Here is a 26,054-nt window from a genome sequence, read left to right as displayed (position 1 = left end):
CTGTAGCTTAGGACAGGCTGGTTTTCCAGACTCCCTCCATCTGCTGTCCCAGTATGTTGGGGCCCTCCTTCTAGACACCAAATACCTTTTATGTCCCAGAATTAAAGTTATCTGAAAATATTTTTCCTCAGAGCCGAGTGGGATCTGGAAAGGACATGGTTGACCCTAACTGCACCTTGTAGCAGTGCTTATCATTTTGTCCTAGGTGCACCAGCGGTGCCCCATGTAGGACACACATCCTTACTCGCAGACGTGATGAAGTGAAGGATCAGGTAATGGCTGGGACGCCCCAGCTCTGGGCATACTCAATCAGGTGAGGGTTGTTCAGGAACATATATATAGCTCACCTACTGTGTGCTGGCCACTACAGAGGCACTAGGGTTATATAAGGATGACTGAGGGCTGCCTGGGAGCCCTAAATCACAAATTTGTCTCTGAACTTCCCAAAGAGATGTGGTCACACTCACTTTGCAAAGTAAGAATCACCATTACTCAAAAGAAGCAAAAATGTTCCTGGCCTAGTGGCCCAGCAGTTCCATATTTCCAAATGCTCTGTTCATCTCAGTCTTCCCTGAAATTTCAAGGCCCCCTTTGGGCCTGAGATCAGAGATTGGGGGTGGAGTGGCAGTGCCTTTTTATTCCTGGGAAACTTCACTGGCTAACCCAGAAGCATTCACTTCCTTTCCACTTGGTCTTTTTTAGACCCTGCCTGATGAAGTACGGAACGCCTGGGTTACCAACCCAACTGTAGGTAATGGCTGTGTGCCCAGGGCAGGTGCTGCCACCGGCCTCATTACCAGTATATCTCTCCATGGTACAAAAGTATTACATAGAACAGATCATATTCTGGAAAAAGATGGGGGAAAGTTAGTACACAACACACATCACAGAAACTAAATCACAAATTTGTCTCTGTACTTTCCAAAGAGATGTGATCACACTCACTTTGCAAAGTAAGAATCACCATTACTCAAAAGAAGCAAAAATGTTCCCAGCTTAGAGATCATAGAACTTTCTTTCATGGGCCTTGGGTAGTGAATCTGTGAAATGTAATAAACAATGTCCTTCTTAATAAAAAATGTCCTTCTTCACATTTGTGTTGTAAACACTGCAGAAAGGTTCCAAGGCTCTTTCTTATAGGCATGAGCCAAATGCTCTGGTGAAAAGGATTTGGGGCCTAAGAACTAGCATTATCCAGGCATATCACTCCAAATGGGCTGGCCTAATACTAGGATAAAATCTCAGAGACCAAATGGCCCCACGGCATGCCAAGAGACAGTTTTTGCTGATGATTAAATCATTTCTCAAACCTATGTTTTGATAAGTTATTTGGCAGGTTCATATATTCTCATAAGGTCAATATTGTTTCTTCAACAGATTTTTATTGAGTAAATCCTAAGGTTTTCTAGGCATGGGGGCAGATCAGAAGGTGAATAGGATAGCTCAGCCAGGTGCCACAGACAGACGATGTCCTCTGTGAGAATTCAGAGTTTTGTGCCAGTGGCTCTGGGACTCAGGAAAATTCTCACATCTGGTTGAGAAGACCTCACCAAGGAGGTGGTATCTTTACTGGACCAAGTTGACCAGACAGGCTATGGACCAGGTCATTCAAGATCAAAGGAATAGCACCTTTACAGGTACAAAGGACAATACTTCCAGAAAGCCTGGGCCATGGCCAGCTCAAATCCTCTATTCCTTTCCTCAAGGAACTTTACTGCCACCTTCTGGAAAACTGTCACAAATTGACAAATCTACAGTGCCTAAATGTGTGATTTCTGCGCCCTTAGAAGTAGGACCCTTGTGCAGTGCACAATCTATACACTGTGAGTTCATAGACAGCACTAAGAAATGCTGGGTCACTAGAGCCTTGAAACGGGATGTAAGTGGGGGTAGTGCTGAAGTGGCTATAATTAATCAAGTCTTAAGTTCTCCACAGTTGGCCTTATCTCAGCAGCTTGTTGACAGCACCCTCACCTCTGTTGATTCTCACACCTTCCTGTGACTGTGACCTGACTTCAATGAAAGAAGACAGTCTTTGAAAATAAAACTATAATAGAACCTCCACAGTTGACCACCTCCCTACATAGAGTGCTTCCTTAAGTTGACTGAATTTCTGTCAACAGGACATGCACTTCATGTACATATCAGTAGGCCTAGTCCCTTACGTTGACCAGTCTGTTACAATCCCTTGAGAGGGCAGCTTAGAGGTTCTGCTGTATTTACTTTTATCCCTCTTGCCCTAGGTAAGGCATGAGCCATTGATACCAAAACTTAAAAAGGGAGTTCTCTAGGTTGTTCCACTCCCATGAGAAAGGTGATACTGGCCACCAGTGGCAGGAGGGAAGAACAGAGATTCACAGAACTAAGTGTGCAGTCTGGAGTTGGGGGGCAACAGATGTGTAGCCCTCCAGCTCTTGCTGAGAGGAATCTCCAAAGATCAGAGACATTCTGGGAACATCAAAAATCACAAGTTTTGGCTTGGCACCCATAGCACAGTGTCAGCCACGTGTACCGAAGCTAGGGGATTCGAACCCAGCCCAGGGCCCCATAACAGTGACAAAAGCAACAAAAAAATAGCCGGGCATTGTGGTGGGCGCCTGTAGTCCAGTTACTTGGGAGGCTGAGGCAAGAGAATTGCTTGAGACCAGGAGTTTGAAGTTGCTGTGAGCTGTGACACTACGGCACTCTACCGAGGGGGACATAATAAGACTCTCTCTCTATAAAAAAAAAAAAAATCACAAGTTTCAGGTGATTTCAAGGTAACATTGAAATTATACAAATCCAAGAATTATGTTATCACAGAAACCCCCAAATTTTTTCTAGTTAGTTTATCTGTGCTTTGGCTCCTTAATACAGAAAAGGGTTTGGCCTTGATGATAGCATCTTCCCTGAGTATACTAAAAGGCAAGCTGTGTCCCCTCTGAAGGACACAGACACACTACAGGCTTTGGATCTGGACTTAACCACACTCATTTCCTTCACCTCCTGCCAGCTGCTCTTCTCCTCCTCATGATGTCAGTGAGGCCCCTCATTCCTTTGATCCCCAAAGACTCTTGGGCCAGGCTCCTTCTCAGGAGCTCCTATCCTGGCCTCCAGCAATCTTCACTCAAATCCAAATACTCTGGCCCTGGTCATCCCTGAGAGTGGTCCCTAGGAAGCCACCTCCAGTCCTCTACCCCTGCCCTCCCAGCTTCATGCTCACTATATGCCTTCTCCAGGGCTCACCCCTTCTTTCTAGACCTTCCCATGGGGACCTTGTCCATGACACTTCATCCAGACCCCTTGATCTCTGCACTCAGACACTGGCCCTTCCATTCCAGATAAATTTCTTCCATTTTAGCCAAGGGGGAAAAATGAAGCCATTGGGCAAATATCCTTTACCTCTGGCCCTCTGCCTTCACCTTTCTCTACACCTGTACCCATCTTGCAGCCAGAAGGCCTGAGGGGCCATCACATCCCAGCCCTGGAGCCCATACTGGCTGAGACTGGGACCTTGCACCATCAATTAACTATCCCTCCTCCCTACTGCGTACTGGCTCCCTCCTTGTTGCCTGGGCTAGAGGGCCATGGCATCAGTCTAGCTTACAGGAACCTCAAACTCCTGGGCTCAAATGATCCTCCTGCCTCAGCCTCACAAGTAGCTGAGACTACAGGTACCCACCATAATGTGTGGCTAATTTTTCTATTTTTAGTAAAGATAAGGTCTCACTCTTACTCAGGCTGATCTGTAACTCCTGACCTCAAGTGATCCTCCCACCTCAGCCTCCCAGAGTGCTAGGATTACAACCATCAGCCACCGTGCCCAGCCTCACTTAATTCTTTCCCATCTTCAGAATGACCTCCCTTGACCCTGGGTCCCTACTAGCTACCAGTCTTTCTCTTTTCTCCTCTTTCATTCTTCCTTTTTTTTTTTTTTTTTGCAGTTTTTGGCCGGGGCTCGGTTTGAACCCACCACCTCTGGCATATGGGGCCAGCGCCCTATTCCTTTGAGCCACAGGCACCACCCCCATTCTTCTTTAAGGTATCATTGTCTATATGAAGTGATAATAACACCTGCTACAGGTCTTTTAAGTGGTCTAACTGGGAAGTAGGGACCAGGTCAGAAACCTCTGCTAAATTTAGACCCATAGCACTACATTTCCCTGTAACTTCTTTCAAGGGAAAGAACAAAGGTCTGGTCAGAACTCAGCTGCCCAAGGACCAAGCTCAGCCCAAGGGCAGGAGGAGGGCAGAAGTTGGAGGGAGATGGAGGTGAAGCTGCCTTACCTGCACATAGGCTGACAGTGCTGCTCTCACAAGCAGAGCGTGCACCAGCAGAGATGTGTATGTGTCAACACACACACACACTCACACTTGGAGTGCAGTCTCAGTAAGGTACTTGTTTTGTTTTTTTTTTCGAGACAGAGCCTGAAGCTGTCCCCCCCTCCCCCTTGCGTAGAGTGTTGTGGCATCACAGCTCACAGCAACCTCGAACTCCTGGGCTCAAGCAAGTCTCCTGCCTCTGCCTCCCAAGCAGCTGGGACTACAGGCACCTGCCACATCGCCCGGCTGTGTTTTGGTTGCAGCCATCATTGTTTGGCGGGCCCGGGCTGGATTCGAACCCGCCAGCTCAAGTGCATGTGGCTGGTGCCTTAGCTGCTTGAGCCACGGGCACCAAGCCGGTAAGGTACTTCTTGACAGACCCAAGTCTACTGGCTTTCTGCAAGGCCAGGTATAGCCTTGAGAACATAGAAACACCAATTGCAGGGGGCAGTACCCCCCCTGCTGCCACTTTTCCTCCCACAGGCACCTCTCACGAGAGGGATCCCCTGCCTCCCTTCCAGGTTCACAGACCACATACTCCAGTCCCCTGTATCAGCTAGACTGGAGATGAGGCAAGGCCCTGAGGAGTTGGGGGGAGGGATAGGCTTTGAATCAGACCTAGTTTGAATATGGGCCCAAGATGTATGCTGTGTGACCCTGGGCAGGTTGCCTGACGTTGCTGAACCCCATTTTCTCCATCTATTAAAGGATATAGCATATACCATGTGGAGTGGCTGTGAGGATTTAAAAACATTATGTAAGGTACACAGTGTGGGCACAATGAGTATAAATTAAGAACCCAAGCAGGGCCCCAACTTCACTGAGTAACCCGGAACAAATCACTTCCTTTTGGGGGTTAGTGGAACGTGGCAAATGTTCTGGTAAAGGAAGTTCCTTCCAGCTCGGATATGACAGACCAGTTGCCAACCCCCAGGCAGTGGGAGCAGAACCAGCCCCTGTTCTGTGTTTTATAGATCTTGAGTGGCCTTCCCAATAGCCCTCAGATCAGTACTGAGGGTATCATCCTCATTCTGCAGATGAGGAGGCTGAGGTTCAACCAGTACTCGTACATCTGCAGGCTCACAGAGCTGCTATATAGAGGGACAGGGTTCAAGGTCCACACAGTGGGAGTGCAAAGCCCAGGCCTTAACCACAAGCCCAGCCACATTGCCTCTCAGGTTCCTGCAGCCAGAGCAGCCTGTGGCCATTGCCAGTGCTCCAGCACTCAAACACCCACTTCCTGGGCCTATGAAAACAGTTTCTGTATTTGCCCCTGAATGTGTGTGGCTCTGGCCCAGCTGCTGTGTATTTACCCTTCAAACCAAGCACCAGAATCTATTTTTTCTCCTGGTAAAAACAGCCCAAGCAGAACTGTCCCTTTCCCTGAAAAACCATACATGCCCCTAGACTGGGCATCTCGTCCTTAGTTGAGTCTTGTAGCCTACCATGGTGGTAGCTAGGACTCTAGAGAAAATACACTTTCTGAAACTACCCAGTTTGGGGAAGAAAGTCTCTCCTGAAGCAGCTTACTCTGCCAACCCTTGACAGTGAAGAGCCGTCGTACACAGGAAGCTAGAACCCCACTTGATTCTACCCACAGAAAATAGCCTTTCAAACTCATAGGTAATCAATAGTTACAGAAAGAATTACTGGAAGGAAGAGCAAAATAATTCCTAAAACTCTCCCCTCATTTTTAGGACGTTCCCAGGATTGACAAGATGTGATTCAGCCTTCCTAACTGGCCACACTCAGGCACCAATTTCACCTGTGTCCTGCCGCCGGCATCCCTCCCCACACACCAGCCTGATACAGGCTTTCCATGTGTTCCCCTCACTTCCTACCTCCTGGGGCAACAGACACACTGAGCCTTCTGTAACTGTGTGACGGTGGGCAAGACATCTAACCTCCCTGAGCTTCACTGTCTTCATTTGTCAATTGAGATGTTCATTTACAAAGGTTCTTTCTCATTTAGAAACACTAAGTTTTATACAGGGTGAGGTTGGAAGGGCTCTCCAACTTTGCAGTGTCAACACCCCTCCCTCCAACTCCTAAGGAGGTCCCTAAGAAGGGACCTAGTCCTAGGCCAGATGGACCCCCTAGAACCTTGCAGAGGGGGTGGGCAGTGGGGCCCAGCACTGGGCCTAGCAGGGTAGGGCTGTACGCAGGTTTCAGAATAAGCCTACCGGATTTTACAGAAATTCTGATTCTGGACTCTGTTACGGGTGAAGAGGGAGGGGACCGGACCAAGCAGGGCTTGGGGGCAGGGAAGGGAAGAAGGGGCAGCTGTGTGGCGGCTTCATGCCTGTGTGGAGATGCCGCCCTTCTGGGCAAGCCTCCTCTGGGCTCCATTATCTCAGCCTGGGACAAAGGGGCTGGAGTGGAGAATCCCATTGTCGGCCTCCGTATGGAAATCTCATTAATCTATTCACCAAGGCTCCCACAGGCCTTCTGTCCCAGGCTTTTTGTCTACTGCTTACAACTGGTGCCCCAGGGGGTCTCTGGCTGCCTGGCAGAGCCTGAACAGAACTGTGCCCCCCTCCCCTGCGCCCTGCCCCCTCATGCCAACCCCCAGTTACTGCAAGAGGAAAAGGGAGGGAAGAGTGACAAGAGAACTCTGGAGGACTGGTCACCTGCTACAGCCCCTGCACCAACCTCACAGGAACCTCTTCCCCCAGTCCTAGGCCAGATGGACCCCCTAGAACCTTGCAGAGGGGGTGGGCAGTGGGGCCCAGCACTGGGCCTAGAAGGGTAGGGCTGTATGCAGGTTTCAGAATAAGCCAGAGGCTGCCAGAATGGCAGCTGCGAACCCTGCATTTCCATGGCTGCAGCCCACTTTCTGCAGGTGCAATGTCTTGTCAGCCTCCCAGCCTTGCAGCCACTGGCAGATCCCTGCATGGCAGGATACCCTCAGTGTGCGCAGTGCTGGCTTCCTGTCAGAGACGCAAGATTGGCTCAGGTGTCACCCTCGATCGGCCAACAGGGAAAATGGCTAAAGCATTCATAAGAAAGGCAAGAGGAAGGGAAGGGGAGAGAGGGAAAAAGAAGAAAGAAGATGGCTCAGCGCCTGTGGCTCAAGCGGCTAAGGCGCCAGCCACATACACCTGAGCTGGCCGGTTCGAATCCAGCCCGGGCCCGCCAAACAACAATGACGGCTGCAACCAAAAAATAGCCGGTGTTGTGGCGGGCGCCTGTAGTCCCAGCTACTTGGGAGGCTGAGGCAGGAGAATCCCTAGAGCCCAGATGTTGGAGGTTGCTGTGAGCTGTGATGCCATGGCACTCTACCCAGGGCGACAGCTTGAAGCTCGCTCTCTCTCAAAAAAAAAAAGAAGAAGAAGAAAGAAGAAAAGAAAGAGAGGGCTGGGGAAGGTTAGTCAAAGGACACAAAATTTCAGTCAAACTGGAGAAATGAGTTCTAGAGATAGGTTGTAAACATAGTGACTATAGTTAAATAGAAAAGTAATGAATACTCAGAAATTGCTGTGAGTTGATTTTAAGTGTTCTCACCACAAATAAATAGGTAAAGTAATGTATTTGTTAATTAGCTCAATTTAGCCACTCCACAATGTATTGATATTACATTTCAAAACATCTTGTTGCATACCATAAATATACACAATCTTTGTTAATTTTTTAACAAAAAATTCATTGTATTAATCTTAAACAGACAAATGTTGATTTTCCATGTGAATGAGGAATCAGGAATAAATAGAGTTGATAGATTTTTTTAAAAATAAAAATCATATACATAGTTAAAAAGGAAAAGAAAGAATTCCGGAGGTTCCAATAATAGCTGAGACACTTTTTGGCTAGGGAACTGGGCAGCAGCTGAAATGGATCTCAGAAGATGGAAAGGGAAGGAAGGCGCAGAGCTGAGCCGGGAGTGCTGGCACCCAGCAGCTGATAAAACCAAGTGTCAGACAAGGGACCGCTGGCCCAAGGCCACAGGTCTCTGGAGGCTCAGCTGGGACCAGAAGGGGGATCTTTGCCCTCGGAGCCAGGGTTTTCTGTAAGGCAAGGATGTAAGTTGAGAAGCAGACCCCTGAGGGGAGCGTGAGATCTGAACTCAGCTGTCCCCAACTCACCCCTGGGCTAGCTCCACTGTCCCCAACTCACCCCTGGGCTAGAGATACCGTGATGAGCACAGTGCTGGAGAAGGGGTGAGGGAAGGGCAGTGAAGTGAGGATGGGGGCTGCATGGCAAGAGCCAGAGGTGTGGGAACGGTGAGGACAGGAGTGGCCATCGTTGGAGTGAAACTCACTGTGACCATCACGGCCTCCCTGATCCTTTGCAGGTGTGGAGGGGAACCTCCCCGACAACATAATGCAAGCCAGCTTTCCTCTCCATGAAGCCCTAAAGGAGACCCTGGTGAAATAACTAGAAAAATCTACTCTGCCCATTCAGAACTGGAGACAAGCCTTTGCTCTGGCAGCTCCACCCATGTGATGTGCCTCCCTTGGCCAACCCCTCCCCAGCTGGGAGGCTGACAAGACATTGCACTGCAGAAAGTGAGCTGCAGCCATGGAAATGCAGGGTTCGCAGCTGCCTTCTCGAGGAAGCTGAAGAAAGTCCCACCTTGGGGGTTAAAAAAACAGTTTAAGTTACTAACAGGCTCACACCTGTTAATCCTAGCCCTCTGGGAGAAGGAGGCAGGTGGATTGCCTGAGCTCACAGGTTCAAAACCAGCTTGATCTAGACTGAGATCATCTCTAAAAACATAGCTGGGCAGGGCAGCACCTGGGGCTCAAGGAGTAGGGCACTCACCGGCCCCATTTACCGGAGGTGGTGGGTTCAAACCCAGCCTGGGCCAAAAACTCCAAAAAAAAAAAAAAAAAACAAAAAAGTCCCAGCTACTTAGGAGGCTGAGGCAAGAGAATTGCTTGAGACCAAGAGTTTGAGGTTGCTGTGAGCTATGATACCACAGCACTCTACTGAGGGTGACAAAGTGAGACTCTGTCTCAAAAATAAATAAATAAAAGTTACTATTCCTGATTTTTTTTTTTTAAGAGACAGAGTCTCACTTTATCATCCTGGGTAGAGTGCCATGGCGTCACAGCTCACAGCAACCTCCAACTCCTGGGCTTAGGTGGTTCTCTTGCCTCAGCATCCTGAGTAGCTGGGACTACAGGCGCCCACCACAATGCCCGGCTATTTTTTGTTGCAGTTTGGCTGGGGCCAGTTTTGAACCCACCACCCTTGGTATATGGAGCCGGCACCCTACGTACTGAGCCACAGGCGCCGCCCACTATTCCTGATTTCTATCTTCCATTCCTCTAGAACCCCTTCCAACTGGGCATTCAGGTCCAACACTCCACCCACTTGTGCCTGTAAGCACATTATTGAATCTGACAGCCAGTTGGTAGCTGTCAACTCCCGTCCTACCAACTCGGCAGCATTTGACTCAGCCCAGGGTTCCCCTTCTGAGGGCACCAAGAACCTGCTCTCCTGGCCCCCACCCTCCCTGTCCTCCTCAGCCTATCTGTCATTCTCCCCTCAAAACCCTGCTGGCTGGGCTCAGTCCTGCAGCCGGCTCTTCCCTCTCATCCAGTTTCCAGGCTTTGGCACCTGTGTACTGATGTTTCCAGAATGTGGTTCTCCAGCCTAGATTTCTCCCCTGCTCTCCACACTGGCATACTCAACCTTCTTCCTGATACCTCTGCTCAAATATTTAATTGGCATAATTTATCCAAAAACAAACTTCTGGCTTCCCCTCCCCCAACCTACCCTTCACTGGTCTTCCCCACTGCAGGAAATGGCAGCTTCATCTGTTCTGCTCCAGCCAGAAACCATGAGCTCATCCTTAACTTCCCTCCTTCACACTTCAGGCCAGCAGACAGATCAGCCCTGGCTTCAGAATCTACCCACAGGCAGCTGCCTCTCTCACTTTAGTATGGCAGCGGTTTCCCATCTCAGCCACCATTTCTACGTTGTCCCCCACCCTCTATTCTCAACACAGTAGCCAGGGTGACCCCTGAAACATGTTCTTTATTTTTTCCTCACACTGTGTCTCACTCTGTTGCCCAGGCTGGAGTGCCATGGCGTCAGCCTAGCTTATAGCAACCTCAAATTCCTGGGCTCAAGTGATCCTCCTGTCTCAGCCCAATAGGCGCCCACCACAATTTTCAGTTTTTCTATTTTTAGTAGAAACAGGATCTCACTATGTTGCTCAGGCTGGTCTTGAACCTCTCAGCTCAAGCAATCCTCCTGTATTAGCCTCCCAAAGTATGAGGATTACAGGCATGAACTACTGTGCCTGGCCCTGAAAACATGTTCAATCCTGGCATTCTTCCACCCAAAAGCTTCTGGTGGCTCCCACCTCACTCAGAATAAGAGCCAAAGTCCTTCCGTTGGCCTACCCTATGCTAATGATCTGCTTCCCATTACCTCTCTGCCCCAGCTGCTGCCAGCCCCTGCCCCACCCCCACTGGCCTCCTCACAGCTCCTCTGGCACAGGCTCCTCCCACTCACAGCCCTTGCTGTGCTCCATGCCTGGAACACGCTTGCTCACAGCCCCCAGCCTGCCATTCTTCAGGGCTCTGCTCAACTTTTGCCTCCTCAGACACTGTCCCTTCAAGCTGATGTTCTCCATAACACTCATCCTAACCTGAACTATTTGTTGCCTTATCCTCTGTGTAGCTACTAGAAAGTTCCATGAGAGCAGAGACTCAGTTTGGTTCACTGTTATATCCCGAGCACCTAGGACAGTGCCTGAGACACAGTTAAGTTCCTAATAGACTATAGGAAGGAGGGTTGAGCAAAAAGACTTGAAATGGCCTGTGTGTCCAAATAAAGCAAAAATTAGAGTGACTAAATTTGAGCCCACATTTGATGGTGAGGGTGGCAAGAGGTAAAGCCAGGGATTTACCTCAGGAATGGCTAGAGGACTGGTGCCCAGAAGGGGAGCTTGTGTCTGCAAACACCAGAGGAAACTGCCCAGCCCTGAAAGACACCCATCTCAGCCCCCCAGAGACCCACATGGCCTCCTTTTTAAAAGAATCTCCCTCCTTCTGTGCCCCGCCCTCATAAGGCCTCTGTGGGAGGGACAAAAAGAGGCGATGGAATTCCCATCAAAGGCCGCTGGACACATGGTGAAGAGATCAGGGCCCTTGGGATCCTGCTTCCTGGAGGCTGTGAGGCCTTCCCGCCAGTCTGGCTCCTCTCTGGGATGGGGGTGTGATTGCGGCGGGTGGGGGGGGGGTGCTCTGGCCCTGGGCTCCTCATATGTCAAATGCCAAACAGCAGGAGGTCAGCCTGAGCCAAGCTGGCCAAGAGGCCCCCTTCTGGGTTCAGTGTGTGCGTGCTTGTGTGTGCACACTGACAGGAGTGGGGGAAGGGACAGCACAGAAATCCCTGCCTTGTCCGCGGTCAGGGCCACAGCCAAACTGTGACCATCTGTTGTTGTCTCAAAAGGCCAGGCCAGTGGCCCAGAACCCTTGAGGAATAAACCTTCCCTTTCACCAGCCTTCTAGTGTCTGCAAAGAACTTTCATAGTTATCATTTGGCTTTATCCTCACACAATCCTTGCCTGGTAGGCATTAGTCTACCCATTTTACAGAAGAGGAAATGGAGGCTCAGAGAGGGGAAATGATTCTTCCAAGTTGATACATCTAGTAAGGGGGAGGTGGTGCTTTCAGCCCACTCTGTCAACCCCTCCCTACCCCAACCTTGGCCAAGGTCGCTGAGTGCCGAAAATAGGCTCAAAATGAGGAGGATTCCAGGGCCAGGCAGGCTCTCAGGCACAGCCCTCCCACCCACACCTGGCTCAGCTCCAGCCCAACCCTGCCCCACACCCCTTCTTCCAGAAAGTTTTCTCTGACTGACATCCCCAAAGAAGTTCCTAAGATGCTCAAAGTCCAGAGCTTCTTACAGCCACGTCATTTCCACTATGGGCTATTAGGCTGTCCCTGGGTGTTTATCTTTCCTGTGGCCTAGGACCTCTTAAGGGCTGCTCAGCCACCCAGGGTAGCTGAGGTGCTCTAACTGCAGATGACTCTCACAGCATTTCCCTTCGGGGCAGCCCCACAGGCTGGAGAAGGAGGACAGTGTTAAGTAGGAAGCATCCTGCCCAAGGCTGCCCAGCCAGGAAAGAGCAGAACTGGTCTTTGCACCCAAGGGCTTGGCTTAAAGCCCTGAACACAGCCTCTAATCCTGTGCTGTCTGAATGGCAGCCGCTAGTCACATGTAACTGTTTAAATTCATCAAAATGTAATAAAATTAAAAATAGACTTCCTCAGGCGGCGCCTGTGGCTCAGTCGGTAAGGTGCCAGCCCCATATACCGAGGGTGGCGGGTTCAAACCCGGCCCCAGCCAAACTGCAACCAAAAAACAAATAGCCGGGCGTTGTGGCGGGCGCCTGTAGTCCCAGCTACTCGGGAGGCTGAGGCAAGAGAATCGCTTGAGCCCAGGAGTTGGAGGTTGCTGTGAGCTGTGTGAGGCCACGGCACTCTACCGAAGGCCATAAAGTGAGACTCTGTCTCTACAAAAAAAAATAAAAATAGACTTCCTCAATTAGTCACATTCTAAGTGCTCAACAGCCACGTGTGGTGCTGGCTACCACACTGGACATCGCAGACACGTGCCCTTGCATCATCACAGAAAGTTCTGTTGAACAGTTCTGCTCTAGACTCAACCGGGGCTCAACTCTGAGCCTCACTCCTTAGGGACTCCTTAGGACTCAGACTTCCAAGTTAGGGTTCCCATGGAGTTTCGCAGGCACACAGGACTCCAGCTTCCCCAAGAATCAGGAAAGGGCAACGGGATAGCTGGACCAAACCCCCTTGCCACCAGCCTGCCTGGCTGGCCTGCCTCAGGACAGGAGGGACAGGCTGAAAAGGAGGGAAGGAAGGTAGAACAGGGCAGCTTGTCATCTGGCCCTCAGGCTATGCTTCCCTCCCCAATCAGCTGCTCAACTCCCCTCCCCCACCCTGCCTACCATCCTCATCCTCAACAAATCCCAAGGACAGATGGGGGGACAGCAGAAAGGGAGAAGCGTGACCATAGTGAAAGCACTCTAAAGTGGTAACAGAGTCCAGGGGTCACAGAGTCCCTGGAGGCCTGGCCAGTTTCTCACGTCCGGCCATGATGTCTAGTCAGGCCTGGGCTAAAGCAAACCTCTGCAACAGGAATGAGATACTTAGGTATCTGTGTACGTGCTGGATTATTCCAGCAGACACAAACCCACTGAAAAATACAATCACTCTCACGGTCACTCATCCACCCACCCATTCAACACACATTGAATGAGTCCCCACCATGTCAAGATGTAACAGGAGGATACAAAGATGAACAGGTGGGCTCCCTAACCAGCCAGACCAGGTAGAGACAAGGTTCGTTGTGGGCTTAATCCTCCTTCTAGGCTAGATGAAGATCCTTTGTCTCTGCCCAGTGGTCTGAGCCGGGTGGACAGCCTCCAACCCCCTCCCCTCAAATAGACACACATGCATGCGTGCACAGCACACACACTCCCAGCTGCTGCCATGGTCCCCTCCCGTAGTCTCTCTGGCCAATCACAGCACTGGAGAGTAAGTCCCACTGACCGGTGGCCCCCAGGGAGTGTATTAGCACATTTGAACTGCTCAACCTGCAACTGACAAAGCCTGAGGCCTTGGGAGGAGACACGGCAGGAGGGTGGGGGCCTGTGGGGAGCTCTGCTCCCCTTGGCCTTCCAGGGAAGGCTCAGGACTAGATTAAACATTCTGGGGCACAGAGGAATTTGGGGGCCCCAACTCCAACAGAAAATAAGCCATCCATAAAATCCCAATTTACACACTCACTGATCAAACAGCCCATCTACTACCCCCAGCTCCCGGGGGTGGCTCCAGGGCCACCCCTGCTCTACAGAAAGTCCCAAGGACCAGTCCCCAGTCCCTGTGAGGGACATCCAACCCTGGGAATGGGGCTGCTGTACCCCTGAGATCTGGCTGCCTTGGAGGAATGCTCTTTGTCACCCTCTATGAATATCAGCTCTTTTTTCCTCTTGTGCTGCCCCAGGGCTGCCAGGCCTGACTTGAGCCTCATCAGAGCTGCTAATCACTTTTCCAGCTCTGAAGCCCAGTTCTCCTCCCCACCCCCTTCTTCCCAGCAGCCCCTCGTTTTCACTTGGCCCTCCTCCTGCTATGGCAGGGGGTGCTCTGGGCCCTGTCCTCCCACCATCCCATCTCACCCCCAGACTAGGCAATAGCCAGCAACCAGGATGGCCCCAGACCGTCCCAAACCCATCCCTCTGTAGGGACCAAATGCTCTTGTCCCTTCCCCCAAAGAAAACATAGTATGTCTACATCTTGCCTAAATGTTGTTTACTTCACTTAGTTAGGCTGACTGAAAATTCAAAAAGAGAAAACCATTCTGGCTAATGAGCATTTCTCTGCAGGCTCCAGGCTATCAGCCACTTGGCCTCCCCTGTGGGTGCTTTGCTGGTGCTCCCACCCCGGAGCCTGCTGAGACAACCCACCTGTGAGCACCTGCAGAGGTACAGCAGGGCTGGGAGTCGCTGGGCAGCACAGGGTCCCCACAGCCCCCTCTCCTTTCACTTGGCCTGTGATGAATTAGGTCAAATCTGGCACCCTGGGGAAAAGGCAGTAAAGGAAGTGAGGGTAACCTTACTGCTGTGCTTCCCAGAGGGCTCCAGAGGGCAAGGGGCTGTCTCCAGGGGCCACTGTGGCCACTGTGTACGGGACTGAGGGCCTGATCTCAGTTGTCTCCTGCAGTCCCCTACAACGAGTCTGCAGTGGACCACACTCCTGCCCTTCCTCTTCCCTTTCTACTTAACTGGCAGCTGCGGTGCCCCCCTCCCCCAGGACAGCCTGAATGGGTTGATACAACCCATTACCAACTTGAGCAGGGCAGGTGTCTCAAGGGCAGCTGAATGACTGGCCCTGGGCCACTGTAGCAAGCCCTCTCTCCCACCCATGGCTCAGGTGTTGCAGGGAGTGAGCACTAGCTTCAGAGTCAGCCTGAGATGCGGGGCAAGTGTCCCAATCTTTCTTCCCTCTAGTGTGAAATGGGGAGACCCCCCTATCCCCCCGCACAGGCCAGCTTGAAGGCAATGAAGGAGAGGTGGTACTTTCAAGACTAGCGGGAGGGGGCCAGGGGCCCAGGGTGACCAGGTGCTTCAGCCTGAGAAAGAGTGAGGGGAGGGTGCCCTGGGGCCAGAAGGATGACTCCAAGGAGAAAAGCACAACTCCTGAGCTGCCTGCTGGCCCTGAGAGCAGCGCCCTATACGAGTGAGCTTCCCGGGCTGGCCATCCCTGCTTCCCAGGATGTTCTAGCCTGACCCCTGGCCCCTCTGACCTGTGTCCTGGGACATCTGTCACCAGCTCCTCCTTTGCCAATAGAAAGAGGAGCCCCAGGGCCCTGCCATAACCCTCCACCTACCCTCTGCCACTTGAAACTGCCCAGGCAGGGTCTCCTGCCCCTGCTCAGGTCCCTCTTGAGAGCCCATGATGCCCAGAACCAGCTTCTTCCTGAGCCACATTTTTCACTGTCCTTGGTAATTTTAAGAGGAAATTTAGGAATCTAGGTAAGAATCTGTAGGATCTCCTGTTGGATCCACAGAGACTTCAGGCCCAACATACCCAGGAAAGACAACTGTGCCTTCCCTCTGCAACCCATCTTTTCACTCTGGCTGGAAACCTTGGAGCTTCCATGTCGCCACATCTACGGCCTCCACTCATCCCACCAGCTAGTGAGTCCCATTAACATTCTTGGAAATGACCTACAGCTCCCATGTCCTCGACCACGAGGGCCCCACATCTGAACTCACTGCTTCTGCCCTCTGCCTTCCTGATCCTCCTTCCGCATGGCTGCTAGTGGTGTCCTTCTGTCTAAAACAGAGTCGACCTTCCACCAACAAAAGTAGATGGTAAACCACCTAGCCCAGCACAAGTGGGGGATCAGTCTGTCTTTCCTTCCAGCCTCAGCCCCTGCCTCAAACCCAGTGTAGCTCCTCCAGCCCATTCTCCAGGCCACACATGCTCACACTGCCAGGGCTTTGCTCCATCTGGGCCCTCTGCCAGATGTCTCCTCCCCAGTTCTGCAGCTTGGGCATCCAAGGCTATTATGTCACACTGACTCTGAGGCTGTTGCTGGCTCCTTCTTGGGGCACCTCTGTCCTGTGATTCCAGTGCTTCATTTAGAGGTGGCATCGCTTGTTAAACTGGACTCCCATCCCCTGCCCTGATCAGAGTCTTTGCACAGTAGTTTCTGTCCTTTTCCCTCCCAAAGTCTGCTCCCTCAGAAGACCTGCCCCAATGCCATGCTGGTAGAAAGAGCAGGGCCCCTGGAACAGGTCTGATCTGGACTTTTTAATGATAGTAATTACCTTTTTTGGCAATTACTTTTTTAAAAGATTGTTTGCTTTCTCATTGAGGTACAGGGATCTGTCCCTTGTTGATGCAGAGTCAGTTCCCTCACTGAGGCCCAGTGGAGACAAGAAATGAGTCTTGGGAGGCTGCAAGGTGCAGACACTTGTGAAGGAGGCTACAGGCTGTGGGCTGTCCACTGGGGCACCAGTGTTAACCTGGTGCTGGGCAAGACCCTTCCAGTGCCTGTCTCCACGTGGATCTCCACTGGGTCTTCTCTTTCTTTGGGACCTGGCCCTGCACGGGCTTGAGGTGCAGGATGAGGGTCTAAGCCATAAGCCCCTTTCAATGCACAAAATAAAAGTATATGAGACTACAAAGGGGACTAATAACATTGGCATACACCTCAGGAGTCATGGACCACAGGCCTCAGCCCACGAGCCTCCAATCTCATCCAGGGCCCCATGTCACCCCTGCCTCTAGCCAGGGTCAGGATCCCAGGTTGACTTGAGTCAGTTTGGGTGGTATATAGCCCCCAGAAGGCTTAAGCTCTTTTGTTGTTTTTTCTTGAGGCGGGGTGCAGTGGCTTCATCATAGCTCACTGCAACCTGGCTCCTGGGCTCAAGAGATCCTCCTGCTTCAGCTTCCTGATAGCTGGGACTAAAGAAACATGCCATCATGCCCAGTTAATTGTTTAATTTTTTGTAGAGATGGGTTCTCACTATATTGCCCAAGCTGGTCTTGAACTCCTGGCCTCAAGCAGTCCTCCTGCCTCAGCCTCCGAAAGTGCCAAGATTATAGGCATTAGCCACCACACCTGGCTAAAAGGCTTAAGCTTTAAAGTCTGGGTGTTCCAATGTCCTCTGGCCCCAAATACGGCCCCTCTCTGCGCATGGGAATGAGTGAGAGACATGCCGCCAAGGACCAGCCTGACTAAAGGTGAGGAAACAGGCCCAGGCAGCCCACCAGCTGTCCCTAGCTGCCGCCTCAGCCCCCTCCTACCCTCTTCCCAGCCCTGGGGGTGCTGAGCTGAGTAACTCCAGCTATGCAACCTGGCCAGTCCACCTGGGTGTGAGTGGGCAGGACTGTCCTCTAGGGGGTGGCCCCCACACCTGCAGGTACACAGGAACAGAGAGAGAAACCGGGGTGGGGGAGGGTGCTAGGAAGAAACTAAACTCAGGCAGCGCTGCTCTGTCACCTGCCCTGTGTGGGAGTCTCAACAGAGTGCCAAGCCCTGCTCCCAGCAGGTTTGGGACATTGTTGATTGCATCCTCACAGGAACCTTAGGAAGTCAGGACGTTATTCCCACATTGCAGATGAGGAAACTGAAGCACAGCTAACTTGTCTAAGTCACCAAGCTAGGACAGAACGCCACCTGCCTGGGCAGTCTGGCTCCAGATGCTTTTCTTCCCTCCACAGACATTGTTGTTCCCATTTGACAGCTAAGAAAGCAGAGATATCAGTTGATTCAACCTCCCCTCCCCCCTTAGGCCTCCTCCCTTGAACAGCCTCAGGTACTTAGCCACAAGCCCTGGAGCTGCTCTCATTGGACCAAGTAAGTTCTTGCCTAGGCCCACAAGGCATTGGCCTCAAGGTTAGGACCCTGAACTCCCGGGGCCACACTCTGAGGGACAGGGAAGTGAGCCTAGAGACCATGTCAACAGGAGTGGAGAGGAGAAAGGCTTCAGATGTCTGAACGACTGTCACGTGGCAGACGGTACAGTCCCTCCTCTCCTCCCCCGTGCTCCCCACCCTCCTTGAAAGAAGCAAATCCTCCATGAAACATTTTTGGCTTAATAAGACTTGATTCTGTTTGCGAGTACTCAGGCCATCTCTGGAATTCCGTGCAGAGCCCCCCCTTGCCCATAGTGGAGGCATTCAGCATCTGAGGCTGTCCTCACGGGGATGGGTGGGAGGCCCCTCCCTTCTCTCAGTGGTCTTCCTGGGTCAGCCCCACTTGGATGTCTAATCAACACCGCAAACTCAGCAAGTCCCAACTGAACTGACCTCTCCCTACCCATTCCTGCAGCTGCCTTTTCCATTCAATTTAAGAAGCCCCATCTTTCTCAATGAGGTCTCAACGAGACTCCAAAACTCATACCTAAAGAGGGCTACCATATGGAAGATGGTGATAAAAGAATGATCAGCCAGGAAGAGAAGCCCCTTCCTAGAGCTATGAGGGTCTGGCCCATGATGAAATGCTATCTCTCAGAGGAGGTGGGTGGAAGGAGCAATTTCTCCTGGTGTCCAGGGAATTCTCAGGAAGACCCTCCTCCCCAGCAGAAGCCAACAGACAGGCTGAGCGGGGAGGGGGCCACATGACCTGGGGGTGAGGGGCAGGGTCCTTTTTCAGGTATAACCTAAATCCCACTGGTGTTCTTTCCCCGCCAGCTGGAAAGAACAAACACCTCCAGACTCTTGAGGGTCAAACAGGGCAGTCAGAGGCTACTCCCCAAGCAGTAGCCTTTGTCCCAGTTTTTTACTAGTTCCCACTGACCCAGCCTCCCCCAGGAAAATGCAATCTCCTCAGGATTTCACCAATGCAAGGATCTGCCCTCCGTCTGCCTGGAACCTCGTCCTGCCTTACAGCCTCTCCTCTCCAAGCCCACCTGCGCACCCTCATTCCCCAGCTTACATGCCCTCAGTGGCTCCCTTCTACTCAGAGACTCCAGGGACCATGGTCCTGAAAGTGTAGTCTGCCCCTTTGCCTCTTCACTGGTCCCCAACATCTTGTAAGCTCCCTGAAGGTGACACTCCATCAGAGAAAACAAAATGTTTTTTTGTTCTTTTTGAGACAGAGTCTCACTCTGTCACCCTGGGTAGAGTATAGCTCACAACAACCTCAAATTCCTGGGTTCAAATGATCCTCTTGCCTCAGCCTCCTGAGTAGCTGGGACTACAGGCACCCGGCACAAGGCCCAGCTAGTTTTTCTATTTTTAGTAGAGTCAGGGTCTTGATCTTGTTCAGGCTGGTCTCAAACTCCTCAGCTCAAGCAATCTGCCTACCTGGGCCTCCCAGAGTACCAGGATCACAGGCGTAATTACAGCAATCTGAGCCACCAGGCGTGGCTAAGAATGGTTGTTGGATGAATAGCTACCTGGAGAAAATATCCAGGGCCTGGAGGCCAGGATTCATTCTAGGAGCCTGTGACAAAGCAGTGCCAGGGTTGGGGACATCCTTGAGACATCTTCTTGGCCATGTGGGGGAGACAGCTGATAAGGGAGATCCCAGGTGTGAAAGCCCCAGCGCAGGTCCTGGTCCACAGGTGCCCAGTAGAGTGTCCGCAGAGTCTGGAGGGTCCAGGAATGCTGACCCTGGCTGGGCACTCAGCACAGGCACCTTAGAACATTGCACAGTGCAGAGGTGCTCAACACAGCTTTGTTAGGAGTAAAATACGGCCTCTTTGACACATCTTCCCATCCATCTCTGATTAATCACAGCCCTGGGCTGGAGACCAGTTGGCCTGAGTCATCTGCCCAGGCAGGGAGAGGAAATGGAGGGAGGTATCCTGCCACCTCCCAGATCCCACTCTGACCATCCTCCCTCCCACCTTCCAACACCCTCCACCTAGCTGTGACTCTACTTTGGAAGGGGCTTCAAAGACACCCTGCCATGGCCAGCGCTTTGACATGCATGCCTCTTTTTCTCCTTACTCCTATGTTGGTAAGTGGTTATCTGGTGTCCCTGGGCCCTGAGTGAGTCACTGAGCAGGTCACTGGAGTTGGGCACATGCTTCAGAGACAAAGGGGCAGAATATTTGGAAACAATGCCCAAGAAGCCAATGTGAAGAAGTTTCTATCCCCATTCTTTTTCTTTGAGACAGAGTTTCCCTATGTCACCTTCAGTAGAGTGCTGTGGCATCACAGCTCACAGCAACCTCCAACTCTTGGGCTTAAGTGATTCTCTTGCCTCAGCCTCCCAAGTAGCTGAGACTATAGGCTCCCACCACAATGCCCAGCTATTTTTTAGTTGCAATTGTCATTGCCATTTTAGCTGGTCTGGGCCAGATTAGAACCTGCCAGCCTTGGTGTATGTGGCTGGTGCCTGTGCTACGGATGCCAAGCCTCTATCCCCATTTTGCAAATGAAAACTTGAGACTCAAAAAGATGAAGTCACTTGTCCAGGTTTACATCTGATTAGCGGCAGGGTCACAGCAGCTGAGGGCTTTGCCCCTAGAGTGGGGTCTATGACTGGTCATCACTAAATAGGGTTGGGGCCATAGCGCCACAGAGGCAGGTCCATGGCCACTGCCCATCTCTCCCACTCACTGAGATCTTCCCACTCCACTTCCAGCCCCCAAGATGAATGCCAAAGTCTGACAGCAAAGCACCTGGTGCCTCCCACTGTAATCTCCTTCCCTTGGCTGGACAAACCCAGAAACCTCAGCAGAGACAGTGATCACAGCCCTAAGCACTTTCACCTGCTTTCCTGACTAGGCCCTCACAGACCCAAAGAATCATTCAAGACCAGGACTCAGGTCTCCCAGTTCCCAGCTCCTGCCTCATTTAATCCTCACAATGCTCATGACGTGGATACCATTCATCTGTGAAGTTCCACTTCACAGATGAAATAGAGAGCTTAATAAGTGCTGTGTAAGTGTTAAGTATGATTCACCAAGATATCTGAAGAAACTGCTCTGCTCCCTTACATTCACTATTCTCATTCCTGGGAACAAGTTGGGCCCTAAAACAATAAAGTCCCTGGACAGTCTCTCCCCAGGCCATACAGTCAGAGATGAAAGACCAGCCCAGATCCTGACCCAGACAGTGTTAACCCTTCCCATTAGAAGGCTGGCCTGGCACCTCAGTCCCCTACCCCTGGTCCCTTGGCTCATGGTGTCTCTCTGGCAGTAATAACGCCAGGGTACAAGCACTGAGCTGGCAGGTCAGGGAACCTGGGCTTCAGGCCTGACTCTGCCCTCAGCACATTAAGGGGGTTGGACTGGGATAAAGTATTCTTTTTTTTTTTTGTAGAGGCAGAGTCTCACTTTATGGCCCTCAGTAGAGTGCCGTGGCCTCACACAGCTCACAGCAACCTCCAACTCCTGGGCTTAAGCGATTCTCTTGCCTCAGCCTCCCAAGTAGCTGGGACTACAGGCGCCCGCCACAACACCCTGCTAGGGATAAAGTATTCTTAATATAGTGTCCCCAGGGGTTTTGGAAGGGGTCCAAGAACCCTCTAAAGCAGAATGTAAAGTCTGGTGTTAATTAACAGAAATGAATTTTTCTGGGGATGACTTCACCAGTTCCTCCAAGGCCTCTGTAAATCAAGAAAAGTTACGAACCCCAAGACTGGGTAATCTTTTTTTTTTTTGAGACAGAGCCTCAAGCTGTTGCCCTGGGTAGAATGCCATGGCATCACAGCTCACAGCAACCTCCAGCTCAAGCGATTCTCCTGCCTCTGCCTCCCAAGTAGCTGGGACTATAGGCACCTGCCACAAGGCCCAGGCTATTTTTTGTTTGCAGCCGTCATTGTTGTTTGGCGGGCCCGGGCTGGATTTGAACCCGCCAGCTCAGGTATATGTGGCTGGTGCCTTAGCTGCTTGGGCCACAGGCACTGAGCCAAGACTGGGTAATCTTAAAGGCCCCTTCCATTCCTAGTTTTCTTGGGCTATATAAATGTGAACAGAAACTCCACTCCCCATCCTTGGAGGCCAATTCAGCTGCTGCTCCAGGGAGCTCTGGCAGATTTCTTGCTTCTTTGCACAGAAAGACTGGGGACCCAATTCTCAGAGCTTTAGAGGGTCTTTCTTCATCTCCCTATCTCTTCACCAGCCCACCAGGTCCCAGAAGGGGATAGGCCCAGCCCAAGACTATGATCACAGAAGATGCCAGGACACCCCACCATCAACCGAATGTGGTCCCCTCACCCCAGCCCCTGCCCTGTGGATGGCAGGGGACAGCGTTGCAGACCACAGGTGCACCAGGGTCTTAAGTCCACCTTTCCCTGCTGCAGCCCTGGAACCTCCCGGAACCATGTTCCTACAAGGAAGCTGGTTTTCATTAAATCGGCTAAAGGAGTCATTAACTGCCAAGTCAAGAAGAAGCAAAGTTCTGCTAAAAGGCACAGGGAGGGTGAGGGAGTCCAGCCTGTCCCTTGCCTTCCCTGACGGATGATGGGGGGAGGGAGAGGGGGAGGCGGGGCTCCTAAGGGTCCAGCAACCACAGCAGTAGGAACCAGGGCTGGAGAGTGGGGGGAGTCTCAGCCCAGATAATAAGCAATTGTTAATGTGATCCATATGGATCCTGACTGGCCCCTCTGTTTAACAGGATGATAATGGCAGGGAAAGAATGCTGGTCTGAGGGGAAGAGAAGGGGCAAAGTCCTACCCAGACTTAGGGACAGGGAGTGGGTCATCAGAGAGAAGGAGGAAGAGGAGAGAGAGAGATCCACCCAGAGGTCTTCACCACTCAAGAGCACAGAGATGTAATATGTGCCTCAAAGAGGCCAGATTCCACGCTTTGCAGACTGCCTGGCAAAAAGCCCTTACAAAAAACCCTTTTTATTCGACCAATTGAAACTTATGAGGCACCCACAAGGTGCCAAGCCCAGTGGGGGCTGGGGGCAGGGAAGTAACTGCTCTACCTCTGTCCTCCAGGAGGCACAGCCTAGGGTAGCCCCTGCCACCAAGGCTGAAGGGCGGCACAGGTGCAGGACAAGACAGCCGTGGAGAGAGGAGCAAGTGACAAGAGTGGGGGCTTGGGGAGGCTGCAGTAGGAAGTGTGGCATCCAAGTCGGGCCTAGAAGAGTGAGGAGGTTGTGGAAAGACAGGGACAATGGGGAAGGCATTTGGCTGAGGGAACAGCAGGAGCAAAGGCAGAGAGGCGTGAAATTGCGTGGAGGGAGTCTGAGATCTCAGCAATAAAGCTGCAGCCCAGGCAGGGGAGGGGAGGGGACTCTTGATCCATAAAAAGCTGTGGCCATGGATGACCAGGAGAAAGGCAGGAAAGAGCTCTGGAATACCATCTTGGAATCTGGGTCCCTATCCCTAAGCCTTCCTCCACGCTGTATACTGGAATGGTCCAATTATGTGATCCTCAGCCCAGCCCAGGGCCACACCACCGCCAGAGAATCCGGCAGAGCCTCGGAAATTAAACTCATTCCTGTGTCTCTCACCCTCCTCTTCTGAGGAGAGGGGAGGATATCCACAAGGTCGTGGGATATCACCAAGAGCAACTTCATCGCACCACACAGCTGAATTCCCTTTGGTGTAAGAGGGCTTCGCCCAGAAGGTATCACAGCCAGGGCATGTGAGGTTCGCTCCTGTCTGCTGCGGACACCAACAGAATCAAGTGGAAATAAATGAAATGGTGTGAAATGTGGGAAAGGGGGATTTAGGAGGCCAGTCACCCGGTGCAGCCCAGCCACCCCAGCAAGCCCCGCCCCTTTCCTCGCCCACCCCAGGAAGTCCCGCTCCTCCCCCTGCCCCACTGCGCCGGCGGCAGCCTGGGACCCCCGCGGGGCCGCTGAGTCGCTGGGCGCTGCAGCACCGAACTGCGCGGCGCGACCGTCCACGGGGGGCTATGGCACGGGAGACGAGAGCGTCTGCCGCCGCCCTGGGAGCTCGGGAAGGGGCCGTTCGCAGCAGGATGCTCTGGGGGTTCGGGCTGGGTTCTGCGAAGGTCTGGTACTTTTGCAGGGTAAAGGACTTTGGACCACGGCATCTTCAGACGCTCTCCAAAGCCCTGGCAGCTCCACACGTAAGGCTTCAGGCCCGGCGAACCCAGAACCAACCTCCCTCTCACGCCACAAGCCCAGAGTAGGTTTGGAGCCGGGTCGGCCACAGCAGCCCGTGCGGAGGACAGTACAAACATTCTTCCGTCCTCTATTCTCCTCCAAATTAGGTATCCATGGAGACAAAGTCGGCAGCCTGACAGCCCTACGGCCTAATCCTGATTTAGTGACCGTCCCTTTAACAGCCCACCCACCCGTCCACCCACCCCAGCGTTCCGGGCAGCCGCCGGGCGCAGGCTCCAGACCGCTCTCGTACTCCCCCGCGCAGACCCCTTCCCAGGCCCCATCTGCCGGGAGGGGTACGAGGCCCAGAGGGGCCAGGGAAGGGGACTAGCACTTGCTGAGCACCTACTGTGTGCGCAACACTGCGGAGGACCCTCCAAGAGGGGGTTCCTAGCATGGGAACCTTCTGTAGACCCGGAGAGGGCCCTTGGAGTGGAGAAGTTTAATGGGCTCTCTCCAGGGAGCTGGGGGTCGGGGTGGTGGGCTCCTTTGTAGTCTGTAGTGCAAGGGTGAAGGTAAGTGCAGCTTCCAACAACACCCTGACTCTGACATGGGGTCTCTGCTCTCCCAGTACAGAAGAGAAGAAATGAAGTGGGTGGGCATTAGGGACGCAGGGACCCGGAGTAGCCTCAGTCTCCTGTCACTGCCCGGTCACGATGCTGGGGAATCTCCAGACCAGTAACCCAGCCCCCACCCCCCTCCCACACACAGGGGCCGCCGGACAAAGACCTGACGGAGTGGGAGGGGCCTGCGGGCCGGCCCTCGGGCTGGATCCTTTTGGGACCCGAACCCGCAAATCCTGCCTCCCCACCCCCCAATCCTGCAGATTCCCCTCAGAGCCAGCTGCTAGCTATTGCTGCAGCCTCCGCACCAGAGAGGAAGACGAAGGCGCGCGTCGGCGGCCGAGGGACGAGTCCCTACTCTGCCGCCCCTTCCCCCGGGGAAGTGACCCTGGGCTCGCACGCACCCGCTCGGGTCTCTCGCCTGCCTTGCCCTCCGACCCCCGCCTAGTTGAACCCCAGTGCCTGCAGCCGCCGCCCTCTCCGGCCCTCGAATGTCCCTGCGCCCGTGGATAAAGCTCCGGACACCCCGACCGAACGGTCACCACCCCCTGACCCCAGCCCGCCCGCGCGCTCCCGTGACTGCCCCCGCCCCAGCCCGCGGCCCGGTACCTCGGCATCCCGGCCGGGTCCTAGGTGAGTGTGCGCGGCCTGGGAGGGCGTCCGGCCCAGGGACCGGGGCGGGGGCGCGGGCCGCGGGCAACAGGCCGGGGTTGGGGGGCAGCGGCGCTGACCATCCTGGAGCCGCTGCTGCTGCGGCTGCTGCGGCCGCCGCGGCCGGGAGCGGGACTGGGCAGTGGGGGTGGCCGGACAAGGGGCGGCCCTGGCTCCCCCCGCAGGCAGGACCCCCACCCCCGCCTCCCCTTGCCCGCCCCCAGAGCCCTCCCTCGCAGGCCCTCGCTCCCCTCCCCTTCCCTGCTCCTCCCCGCCCCTGGTACCCCTCCCTTCCCCCAACTCCCGCCCCTTCTTCGGCCATCTCCACCCCTGGCTTCTTCCCCGCCCTCCCCCACCTCGCCCCCGCCCCGCCCCCACGTCCCCTGGGTTCGCCCAGCCCCTCTCGCAATTCTCCCGGCTGGTCCCGCCCCTCTCCCTCCCCTAGCTCTAAAATAAATTAGCCACAGAAGGGGGAAAAAGAGCAAATGACCCTTGGTGTGGAGAG

The 26,054-nt window shown here is 53.0% G+C and overlaps 1 protein-coding gene and 1 long non-coding RNA gene across 2 annotated transcripts in view; one reads left to right on the top strand and one right to left on the bottom strand.

Moving 5' to 3' along the window:
- Positions 1–25,710, bottom strand: part of FIGNL2 (fidgetin like 2) — a 28,271-nt gene extending 2,561 nt beyond the window's left edge. The window contains exon 1 of the mRNA XM_053557063.1: positions 25,508–25,710. The gene's annotated coding sequence lies outside the window, so the exon portion shown is untranslated. The remainder of the gene's footprint in view (positions 1–25,507) is intronic.
- On the top strand, positions 204–1,080 carry LOC128562274 (uncharacterized). Its single transcript, XR_008373398.1, has 2 exons — positions 204–272; positions 703–1,080. It is a non-coding gene; the product is annotated as an uncharacterized LOC128562274 (long non-coding RNA).
- Positions 25,711–26,054: the final 344 nt, after the last annotated feature.

The sequence above is a fragment of the Nycticebus coucang genome, chromosome 12 (genome assembly GCF_027406575.1).
Source record: "Nycticebus coucang isolate mNycCou1 chromosome 12, mNycCou1.pri, whole genome shotgun sequence".
Taxonomy (NCBI): Eukaryota; Metazoa; Chordata; class Mammalia; order Primates; family Lorisidae; genus Nycticebus; species Nycticebus coucang.
Note: the sequence above shows the minus strand (reverse complement) of the source record. Positions and strands in the feature narration are given on the sequence as shown.